Source organism: Triticum aestivum, chromosome 2D (assembly GCF_018294505.1).
Source record: "Triticum aestivum cultivar Chinese Spring chromosome 2D, IWGSC CS RefSeq v2.1, whole genome shotgun sequence".
NCBI classification, from domain to species: Eukaryota; Viridiplantae; Streptophyta; class Magnoliopsida; order Poales; family Poaceae; genus Triticum; species Triticum aestivum.
Window position 1 is genome coordinate 96,872,709 of NC_057799.1, and position 12,712 is coordinate 96,885,420.

The following is a 12,712-nucleotide window of genomic DNA, read 5'->3' on the forward strand; positions in this document are numbered from 1 at the left end:
TTTGTTGCTCTCTTGGAACAACTTGGTGAAGCCAATGACATGATCGAGGGTCACGAAGAAACCATCTCTAAGATGGAGGGGCATAGTCATGACTATGCCGATGAGATATCGGATCTCTCGAATGCGCTTGAGGAAGAGCGCGGTCATCGTTTGGCTCTTAAGGAGTCACACAACGATGACCATGCTAAATTGAAGAAAGATCTTGATCATGCTCTTGTTATATCTCGTGTGCTAAATTCCGAGAAGGCCAAACTTGGAGTTGATTTTGCTAGACTCAAGGAGGAGTTTGATATACTTGACAAGGCTCACAAGGCCTTGAAGGGTACTCATGCTAGTCTTAAAGAGTCTCATGATCAACTCCAAGTGAAGCTAACCAAGGAGAAAGCCACTTTTCCTCATATGGTTTTAATTGATAATGCAAATGCTACTAACCTTGTTGTGAGCATGTGCATCTTGTTGAGGAGAATGCAAAGTTGAAGGAGCTACTTGAGAAAGGCCTTGTGTCGTGCATACAAGGTGAGAAGAACCTCAACGATCTTTTGAGCAATCAAAAGGAAGTTGTGGCCAAGGAGGGAATTGGGTTCGCACCCAAGTCCAAGAACAAGAAGAAGAATGACAAAGCCAAACGACCTCCTCCTCTCAAGCAAACCTTTCTGAAAGAGGAAGAGGGTGCTTCTAAGGATAAGAAGAACAATGTGAAGGGTGGTAGTATCAAGAAGGGCAATGCCACCCCTTCCAACAAAGCCGGCGACTTTAACCCTTCCTATGTGTTATGCTGTGATAGTGATGGGCATGTTTATGCTAAATTTGTTGGTTCACCTTATGAGTACATTGAATGGTCTATTTGGGTTCCTAAGACCCTTGTCACTAACATCAAAGGACCCATTACAAAATGGGTACCTAAAACCAAGCATTGATCTCTTGTAGGTGTTTGCTTCTGGTGGGGGATCATGGTTGCTCGATAGTGGAGCCACTAATCATATGACCGAAAGCAAGGACTTGGTGGTGGACGTGCACAAGATTCCATCTATGCCCACTAATGTCGAGTGGGGTGATGCCTCGTCTTCTAAGGTATTGGGACTTGGGAAGGTTGTCATTTCTCATGATTTACTTTCCGTTCGTCAACTTGCACTCATGGGCTTTGCCACTTTCTTTGATATTGATACCGTGGCCCTCTTTTGGAGCAAGACTCTTAAAGTAGTCTTTGTTGGTCATCTCGAGAACAGTCTCTATGTGATTAACTTCTCGGAGCGGCCCACTAAGACCGCGACATGCCTAATGGCTAAAGTTTGATGTGGGATGGCTTTGGCATCGCCGTTTAGCCCATGTCAATATGAGATCTTTGCAAAGTCTTCTCAAGGGGGACCATGTCCGTGGACTAACAAATGATAGTTTTTCCAAAGATCGTGCTTGTAGTGCTTGTATCGAAGGAAAGCTACATGAGAAGGCTCACCCTCCCACGACTATCATTTACTCGAAGAGGCCTTTGGAGCTCCTTCACTTGGATATCTTTGGGCCTCCTTCTTTTGATAATCTTGGGGGTAGAAAGTATTGCTTGGTGATTGTGGATGATTATTCAAGATACACTTGGGTATACTTCTTCAAGAGGAAGAGTGATACCCAACAAACCGTCACTGATTTTGCAAATGAAGCTCAATGCCAACCAATGCAAAGATCTTGATGATAAGAAGTGACAAGGGCACCGAGTTCAAGAACTACACCTTGGATGAGTTTCTTACTGATGAGGGGATCAAGCATCAATATTCCGCACCATACACCCCTCAACAAAATGGTGTCGCTGAGAGGAAGAACCGGACATTGATGGATGCGGCAAGGACCATGATGACGGAGTTCAAGTCTCCATACAACTTTTGGGCCGAAGCCATCAACACCGTGTGTCATGCAGCCAATCGGCTCTATCTCCGCAAAGGTTTGAACAAAACTCCATATGAGATACTCATCGGTAACAAGCCCAACTTCAAGTACTTTCGAGTGTTCGGGTGTAAGTGTTTCATTCTCAAGAAAGGTGTTCGTTTGTCTAAATTTGAGGCTAGAGCTCAAGAGGGCATATTCGTTGGTTATGCTACAAACTCTCATGCTTACCGTGTCCTCAATAAGTCCACGGGACTTATTGAGGAGACGTGTAACATGGAGTTTGATGAGAATAACGGCTCCCAAGTGGAGCAAAGTGGCACTTGTGATGTAGGTGATGAAATTCCTCCCCAAGCCATAAGAAAAATGGGTGTTGATTTTATCCTACCCATTGAGGAACCCCTTGTGGCCGAAGGAGAAGGACAATGTTCCACTCAAGTGGAACCATCACCAACCCAAGGCCCACACGCTTCCGAAGAACAAAGTGAAGGCCCTCAACCTCATGAACAAGTCCAAGGGCAAGATCAACCTCAAGATGGTGTTGAACCACCAAGTGATGCCCAAGGTCAAGTTCTCTCCTCCGAGCAAGTTCAAGATCAAGAGTAAGCTCAAGATCAAGAACAAACTCAAGACGACGCTCAAGATGATCAAGTGACCGCTCCTCAACTCACTCCTGAGGAGGAACTGGAGCGTCGTGCCGCCAAGATTGCATCCAAGCTCTCTACCAAGGGTCATCTCATGACGAATGTGCTTGGAAGCATTCGAAAGGGGGTAAGCACTCGTAGACAATTGGCAAACTATTGTGAACATCACGCGTTTGTCTCTTGTGTTGAACCCCAAAAGGTCTATGAGGCGCTCGAAGATCCGGATTGGCTTAATGCCATGCATGAAGAACTCAACAACTTCGAGCACAACAAGGTGTGGAGATTGGTGCCAAGGCTAACGGGGAACCATAATGTCATTGGAACCAAGTGGATATTCAAGAAGCAAGATGCTCATGGAATTATTGTCCGCAACAAGGCTCGCTTGGTAGCACAAGGCTACTCCCAAGTCGAGGGTATCGACTATGGTGAATAAATCTGAGAAAAGTTTGATACCTGGACCATAACTCAACCAAACTCACCTGAGCTAGCTTGACACTTTAACCTAAACTAAACCCACGATAGCTATCTTGACACCCAACGAAAACCAAACTTGCTGGGAATCTTAACCAAACTAAACTAAACCAAGCCTTCAACCATGGGTTGAAACTATTTACATAAATGGGTCCAGAACCGTTTGATTAAATGGGTTAAGCACTATATTAACAGTGAATCAAAAAACAATAAGCACACTGAACCAACTTACTGCTTCACCCAACTGGAGTTTAACAATGACATCTCAAACTGAATATACATTACAAAGGACTGATATTCAGACTTGAGCATCAAGTCAACTTCTGGCGACATGAAATTAACAAAGAAACGGTACAAGTAACTAGAGCATCAGGAATCCACATCATCTAAACAAAGATGGGCTATCAAACAGACAATCTATGTAACAAGCTTGGCCATAACTGGCAGCGGCAGCTGCTAGTACTCGGTGCAGAAGTTCACATCCTTCATGAAAAAGATCATCACGCTGGCAGCGGCACAAGCACCCAAGAACATGAGATGGCCATGACCTGCAAAATAACATGGACAAAAGGGACATCATTTCAACTATATATAGATGTTGGGGATATAACTATTAGGTATGACCCGCCCAGGAGGGGCCCGGTTATACCTATGGTGATTCATGAAGCCCAAGACAGCTTTGGAAGATGGCGGTTTAGTTAAGGGCCCAAGGCCCAAAGGCGACTCAAGGTCCGTAGAGATAAACCGCCATATGTACATAACTTGTATTGTAAGGCAAGGATAGTTAGAGACTGAGCCGGACACTGTTTATGAGCCGGCCGGGATTCTATGAGCCGCTGGGCGTCGACCTCTGTATATAAAGGGACGACCCGGCGGCGGTTCAGGACAGGTAACATCAGATCGAAAGCTAGGTAAATCGAATCCGCTCCCTAGCAATCGAAAGATAAGCAATACCACCTCAAACTGGATTAGGCCTTTACCTTCACCGCAAGGGGCCGAACCAGTACAAACCCTCGTGTCCTTTGTCCCGTTTTAACCCCTTTAAGCTTCCTAGTTGCGATGGCTCCACGATTAAGTCCTTTCACTAGGACATCTGCCGTGACAATTCCACGACAGTTGGCGCCCACCGTGGGGCCTGCGCACGGTGGATTTGAGTTCTTGAAGGGCAGCTTCGAAGGGCTCAAGGGATATGCTGTGGGCCGGATGACCAAGAGTCGTCGCGGAAAGCTCTACATCGACGACGCAGGCCGGGGCCCCAACGCCGGCTCAATTGAGTACGGGTACCGGGTCCCCTTCGGCGGAATCCACGTCTTCATCGGCCAGATCGGCGAGCCGGGCCCTGAGCCGGACATCTACACCGACATCGAGACGGCTCAGCGTGCGAAACCCGCCCGGACTCAGCCCGCCATGAAGCGTGCCTTCGTGGGATGCATCCACAAAGGGGAATTTTCTGAAGGATCTGTGTCTGGCGGTGAGACGGCCATCTACTGTGACGGTGAGTCGTCCACGGGTGAGACGGATTCGTTGTACCAACTGCAAGACGGTGGGCTTGGGGGCTGTTCCAGTGGCAGCAGTATTCCGGACCCCTTTGAGCCGCCGAGCAGAGTGAGGATCTTCATGGCTGGCACGCAACCCGTTCAAAACTCTACGGCTACGGTAGGATGGTTAATCCGGCGGATCAGGCTCAACATGATGCAGAAGTGGCACGGTTACGTGAGGAGGTAGCACAAGCCAAGGAAAACCTAGCAGCGGAGGACGTCAGGATGGCCATGGAGCGGGCGGCTTTGGATGCTCGAGCGCGGCAGATTCAATCAGAGGCTTTCCAGCTTACGATGGATCTGAACGCATCAAATGAGGTCATGAGGAGAAGACACCAGAAGGCTCAATCCCGTCTGCCTCCGACTTATGATCCTAGAAACCTCTTCCGCACACCCGGTGCAGGCCCCAGTAACCCGTTGGAGGTAAACCGGGTTGCAACGCCCGGGGCTGGGACGCCGGTTCAACCACAGGTGATGGAACCTCCTCGTATGAATACTGCTCCACCTCATTATGTACCAACACCACCGGGTCATTATTCTAACCCTTTGGAGAACATGATCGCTGTGACGGCACGATTGGCGGCTCTCCCGATGGAGGGCGACTCTCCGACGGCGGTTGAAACACGAAGGGTCAGAGAACTTCTTTAGACGGCTCTGGCGCAGCAGGAGGCATATTCTTATAGTCGAGACAGGATTCATTCGACCCCTCGCCCAAGCCGGAGCCCGAGTTATAGCAGGCACATAGATTCGACAGTCGTTTCAAGCAACGCCCGGCACCGTGACCAGCCGTGCGGGCATGACCCGGCGCATGACGGAGCTCCTAACTTGGTTGACCAGGACAAGATACGCCAAGAGGCTGAGCGGGCGGCTTACCAGTCTTTTCCGGTTTATTCGACGACTTCTACTGAGGCAGGCGTAACCACGAGGACTGGAGGGGTCCCTTGCTTGGTGCCGGCTCTGCGTAACAAGCGTTTGCCCAAGGATTTCAAGGGGCCTCGAAAGGTGCCTAATTACACGGCCGATTTACAGTCCGGGGCATGGATTGAAAGTTATGAGATGGCCATGGAACTACTGGAGGTCAGTGACGCTGGAATGGCCAAATACTTCACCATGATGTTGGATGGAACGGCCCGCACTTGGTTAAAGGGGCTGCCACCTAATTCCATTGGTTCATGGGCAGAGTTAAAGGCCCGGTTTATTCAGAACTTCAAAGACACATGCAAGCAACCCATGTCAATTGTGGATTTGACTAATTGCAAGCAAGAGGAGGGTGAGTCCACAACCCATTGGGTGCGCCGGTTCAAAGCCATAATACATTCATCTGATAAGATGGATGCCGGCTCTGTAGTCTTAATGTTGGAGAAAAATTGCCGTTTTACGCCTCTGACATAGAAGCTGGGGCGGCTCAAGCGTGATTGTAATGACATGGGCCAGCTAATAGCGACTCTAGTCAAGTACGCTGACTCTGATAGTACTAAGGATCCCGAGTTTGACGATGAGAAGACAGGGAAGGGAAAGAAGAACGGCAATGCCAAGGGTCATCAGCATAACCCGGCGAATCATGGAGGCAATAATAAACGTAAGGCTGATGGTAGCTCGGAGTTTGTGGCTAACACCAATGCGCAGGGCAACAATCAACGACATAAGGGGAGACCACCTCCTCGGTCCGGCGGGTCAGGTCCCACTCTTGAGCAGTTGCTAAATGATCCCTGTCCAAGGCACGGTACTCAGCAGAAACCGGCCACTCACCTATGGAAGGACTGTACGATCATGAAGGCTTTCAAGAACTCTAACATGTTCGACGGTAATCATGGGCCGGGCGGCGGCTCAGGTGGCGGCGGTTTTCATGGCCCGGGCGGCGGTTCAAATTCCAACTTTCAAGGCTCTCAAGGAAATCAAGGCGGCTATAATCAGCAATCTGGCCAGGGAGGTCAGCAGCAGCAGCAGTCTGGATATCAGAGCAATCCAAAGCAGCTGAATAGTGGACAGTATCATGTGTTCACCACCAGTTTGTGCAAACGGGACCAGAAGCTTCATAAGAGGGTTGTGAACGCTGTTGAGCCGGCAGTTCCTCGTTAGTTGAGATGGTCTGAGCAGCTATTCTATGGAGTAGGGAAGATCACCCTCCCCGGGTTGACAATCCGGGTCACCTGGCCTTGGTGGTGGCACCTCAGGTTGGTGGATATAAAGTCACTAAGGTGCTCATGGACGGAGGCAGTAGCATCAACATCCTCTATTATGAGACTTTCCGTCGCATGGGGTTGACTGATAAAAATCTTAAGACGTTCAACATTGTTTTCCATGGGGTGGTGCCTGGTAAGTCGGCGTACCCAGTGGGTAAGATTGAACTAGAAGTAGCCTTTGGAGATGAGCATGATTCTAGGGCTGAGAAGTTAACTTTTGAGGTGGTCAAAATCAAGAGCCCGTATCACGCCCTGTTTGGACGACTGGCTTATGCCAAGTTCATGGCACGACCGTGTTATGTTTATCTGAAGCTCAAGATGCCGGGTCATAAGGGCACCATCACAGTGCATGGGAGTCGGAAGATAGCCTTGGAATGTGAGGAAGGCGATGCTGCTTACGCTGAATCTGTTTGTGCAACAGAGGAGTTGAAGTTCTACAAGGACAATGTTGACCCGGCGGACATGACGTCTTTGAAGAAGCCAACCACAGAACATGAGCCGGTGCTGAAGTTTAAGTCGGCTGATGACACCAAGATTGTCGATTTTGTTCCAGGCGACTCATCTAAGCAGTTCAGTATCAGTGCTAATCTGGATCCTAAATAGGAAAGCGCGCTCATCGAGTTCATCCGTGAGAACCGGGACATCTTTGCATGGAAACCTTCTGACATGCCGGGTGTACCGAGAGAACTCGCTGAGCACACTCTCAATATTGATCCAAAGTTTAAGCCGGTCAAGCAGTTTCTTCAGCGGTTCAATGAGGAGAGCGGCTCTTGGCGGCTGGGTTCATTATTGAGGTTTTTCATCCAGAGTGGTTGGCTAACCCGGTGCTCGTGCTTAAAAAGAACGACACCTGGCGTATGTGTGTGTGGATTACACGGACTTAAACAAGGCTGATCCTTTCGCTCTCCCTCGTATAGATCAAATCATTGATGCTACGGCAGGTTGTGAGCGTTTGAGCTTTTTGGATGCTTATTCTGGTTATCATCAGATCAAGATGGCAGTTAAGGACCAGGAGAAGACGGCTTTTATTACTCCGTTTGGAGCCTTCTGCTATGTGTCTATGCCTTTTGGGCTTAAGAGTGCCCAGGCAACTTATCAGCGATGTGTGCAGAACTGTCTTTACAGTCAGATTGGGCGCAATGTTCATGCTTATGTGGACGACATTGTGGTGAAGTCCAGAGAGAAGGAGACCTTGATAGATGATCTGAAGGAAACCTTTGATAACCTCCGGGTCTACAAGATGATGCTTAACCCGGCTAAGTGTGTTTTTGGAGTGCCAGCGGGCAAGCTTTTGGGTTTTCTGGTTTCTAACAGAGGCATTGAGGCTAACCCGGAGAAGATCAAGGCAATCACTTCTTTGGCTAAGCCGGCGTGTATCAATGATGTTTAGCGTTTGGCGGGTCGTATTGCTGCTTTAAGCCGGTTAGGTGAGAAGGCCATACCGCTATATCAGATGATGAAGAAGACAGACGACTTTGTCTGGAGTGATGCTGCTAACGCTGCCTTTGAAGATTTGAAGAGACAGCTCGCTGAGCCGCCGGTCCTTGCTGCTCCTATTGATAAGGAGCCATTATTGTTATATGTGGCTGCTAACACACGTGTTGTCAGTGTGGCCATTGTCGTAGAGCGCAAGGAGGCTGGCAAGGAATATCCGGTTCAACGGCCGGTTTACTACGTCAGTGAGGTGCTTATTGAGTCCAAGCAAAGATATCCACACTGGCAGAAGCTCGTTTATGGGGTGTTCATGGCAAGCGGAAGCTTAAGCAATATTTTCAGGGTCATCCCATCACTGTGGTTAGTTCTGCTCCTTTAGGAGATATCATTCAAAATAGAGAGGTCACAGGATGAGTCGCCAAGTGGGCCATTAAACTTGGGCCTCATGGTTTAAAGTATGTGCTACGCACTGCTATGAAGTCTCAAGCACTGGTGGCCTTCATCAACGATTGGACAGAGCTGCAGATGCCTGAAGAGAAGCCGGACAACACATATTGGACTATTCATTTTGATGGGTCCAGGCAATTGGAGGGCTTGGGGGCTGGAGTTGTTTTAGCTTCCCCTCGAGGTGACAAATTTTGTTATGTGCTACGGTTGATGTTTCCCTGTACTAACAATGCAGCTGAGTATGAGGCCTTGCTCCATGGTCTTCGGATGGCTAAGGAGATGAGCTTAAGCCGGGTAAGGTGCTTTGGCGACTCAGATTTGGTGGCTCAACAAGTATCAGGCAAGTGGGATTCCAAGGATCCTCTCATGGCGGCTTATCGCCGTGAAGTTGATGCCATTGCTGGACACTTCAAGGGTTACCAAGTGGAGCACATTGATCGCAGAAAGAACGAAGCGGCTGATGCTTTAAGCCGGCTGGGGTCTCAGCGTAAGCCGGTGCCACCTAACACTTTCTTAGATATTCTGCATAACCCTTCTGTCAAGTTGCCTACGGAGGAAGACTTGGCTGTTCCAGACCCAGAAGCATAATTGGCGGCGGCTCTTCACGTCATCCTAGATTGGACAGTGCCATATTTGGCATATATGACCTGGGGCGAGTTTCCTGAGGATGAAACCTTGGCTAGACAGATAACCCGGTGCTACCTCTTGAGCATGCGTTGGTTTTCCCTTGAAGAGGAAAGGGTGATGCAGCAAAGTAGCGTAAGTATTTCCCTTAGTTTTTGAGAACCAAGGTATCAATCCAGTAGGAGGCCACACGCAAGTCCCTCGTACCTACACAAACAAATAAGAACCTTGAAACCAACGCGATAAAGGGGTTGTCAATCCCTTCACGGCCACTTGCAAAAGTGAGATCTGATACAGATGATAAGATAATATTTTTGGTATTTTTATGATAAAGATTAAAAGTAAAGATAGCAAAATAAACGGCGCCAGAAATAGCTCGTTGACGGGAGATTAATATGATGGAAAATAGACCCGGGGGCCATAGGTTTCACTAGTGGCTTCTCTCAAGATAGCATAAGTATTACGATGGGTAAACAAATTACTGTCGAGCAATTGATTGAATTGAGCATAGTTATGAGAATATCTATGTATGATCATGTATATAGGCACCACGTCCATGACAAGTAGACCGACTCCTGCCTGCATCTACTACTATTACTCCACACATCGACCGCTATCCAGCATGCATCTAGAGTATTAAGATCATAAGAACGGAGTAATGCTTTAAGCAAGATGACATGATGTGGAGGGATAAACTCATGCAATATGATATAAACCCCATCTTTTTATCCTCGATGGCAACAATACAATACGTGTCATTTCCCCTACTGTCACTGGGATCGAGCACCATAAGATTGAACCCAAAGCTAAGCACTTCTCCCATTGCAAGAAAGATCAATCTAGTAGGCCAAACCAAACTGATAATTCGAAGAGACTTGCAAAGATAACCAATCATACATAAAAGAATTCAGAGAAGATTCAAATATTGTTCATAGATAATCTTGATCATAAACCCACAATTCATTGGATCTCGACAAACACACCACAAAAGAAGATTACATCAAATAGATCTCCAAGAGAATTGAGGAGAACTTTGTATTGAGATCCAAAGAGAGAGAAGAAGCCATCTAGCTAATAACTATGGACCCGAAGGTCTGAGGTAAACTACTCACACATCATCGGAGAGGCTATGGTGTTGATGTAGAAGCCCTCTGTGATCAATGCCCCCTTCGGCAGGACGCCGGGAAAGGCCCCAAGATGGGATCTCACGGGTACAGAAGGTTGTGGCGGTGGAATTAGGTTTTCGTGGTGCTCCTCAATGGTTTCGGGGTACGTAGGTATATATAGGAGGAAGAAGTAGGTCGGTGGAGCCACGAGGGGCCCACGAGGGTGGAGGGCGCGCCTAGGGGGGGTAGGCGCGCCCCCTGCCTCGTGGCCTCCTCGTTGATTGCTTGACGTCCACTCCAAGTCCTCTGGATCACATTTGTTCCAAAAATAACTCTCCCGAAGGTTTCATTCCGTTTGGACTCCGTTTGATATTCCTTTTCTGCGAAACACTGAAATAGGCAAAAAAAACAGCAATTTGCACTGGGCCTTGGGTTAATAGGTTAGTCCCAAAAATAATATAAAAGTGTATAAATAAGCCCATTAAACATCTAAAACAGAATATATAATAGCATGGAGCAATCAAAAATTATAGATACGTTGGAGACGTATCAAGCATCCCCAAGCTTAATTCCTGCTCGTCCTCGAGTAGGTAAATGATAAAACAGAATTTTTGATGTGGAATGCTACTTAGCATATTCTTCAATGTATTTCTCTTTATTGTGGCATGAATGTTCAGATCCGAAAGATTCAAGATAAAAGTTTAATATTAACATGAAACTAATAATACTTCAAGCATACTAACAAAGCAATCATGTCTTATCAAAATAACATGGCCAAAGAAAGTTATCCCTACAAAATCATATAGTCTGGCTATGCTCTATCTTCACCACACAAAGTATTTAAATCATGCACAACCCCGATGATAAGCCAATCAATTGTTTCATACTTTTGATGTTCTCAAACTTTTTCGATCTTCACGCAATATATGAGCATGAGCCATGGACATAGCACTATAGGTGGAATAGAATGGTGGTTGTGGATAAGACAAAAAGGAGAAGATAGTCTCACATCAACTAGGCGTATCAATGGGCTATGGAGATGCCCATCAATAATTATCAATGTGAGTGAGTAGGGATTGCCATGCAACGGATGCACTAGAGCTATAAGTGTATGAAAGCTCAACAAAAGAAACTAAGTGGGTGTGCATCCAACTCGCTTGCTCATGAAGACCTAGGGCATTTTGAGGAAGCCCATCATTGGAATATACAAGACAAGTTCTATAATGTAAAATTCCCACTAGTATATGAAAATGACAACATAGGAGACTCTCTATCATGAAGGTCATGGTGCTACTTTGAAGCACAAGTGTGGAAAAAGGATAGTAACATTGTCCCCTCTCTCTTTTTCTCTCATTATTTCTTTTTTTCTTTTTTTGGGCCTTCTTTCTTTTTCTTCTTTTTTTTGGCCTCTTTTCTTTCTTTTTTTTCATCCGGAGTCTCATCCCGACTTATGGGCGAATCATAATCTCCATCATCCTTTCCTCACATGGGACAATGCTCTAATAATGATCAGCACACTTTTATTTACTTACAACTCAAGAATTACAACTCAATACTTAGAACAAAATATGACTCTATGTGAATGCCTCCGGCGGTGTACCAGGATATGCAATGAATCAAGAGTGACATGTATGAAAGAATTATGAAGGTGGCTTTGCCACAAATACGATGTCAACTACATGATCATGCAAAGCAATATGACAATGATGAAGCGTGTCATAATAAATGGAACAGTGGTAAGTTGCATGGCAATATATTTCGGAATGGCTATGGAAATGCCATAATAGGTAGATATGGTGGCTGTTTTGAGGAAGGTATAAGGTGGGTATATGATACCGGCGAAAGGTGCACGGTATTAGAGAGGCTAGCAATGGTGGAAGGATGAGAGTGCGTATAATCCATGGACTCAACATTAGTCATAAAGAACTCACATACTTATTGCAAAAATCTATTAGTTATCGAAACGAAGTACTACGCGCATGCTCCTAAGGGGATAGATTGGTAGGAAAAGACCATCGCTCGTCCCCGACTGCCACTCATAAGGAAGACAATCAATAAATAAATCATGCTCCGACTTCATCACATAACGGTTCACCATACGTGCATGCTACGGGAATCACAAACTTTAGAACAAGTATTTCTCAAATTCACAACTACTCAACTAGCATGACTCTAATATCACCATCTTCATATTTCAAAACAATTATCAAGTATCAAACTTCTCTTAGTATTCAATGCACTTTATAGTTTTATCTTGGATGCCTATCATATTAGGACTAATTTTATAACCAAAGAAAATTACCATGCTGTTCTAAGGACTCTCAAAATAATATAAGTGAAGCATGAGAGATCAATAATTTCTATAAAATATAACCACCACCGTGCTCTAAAAG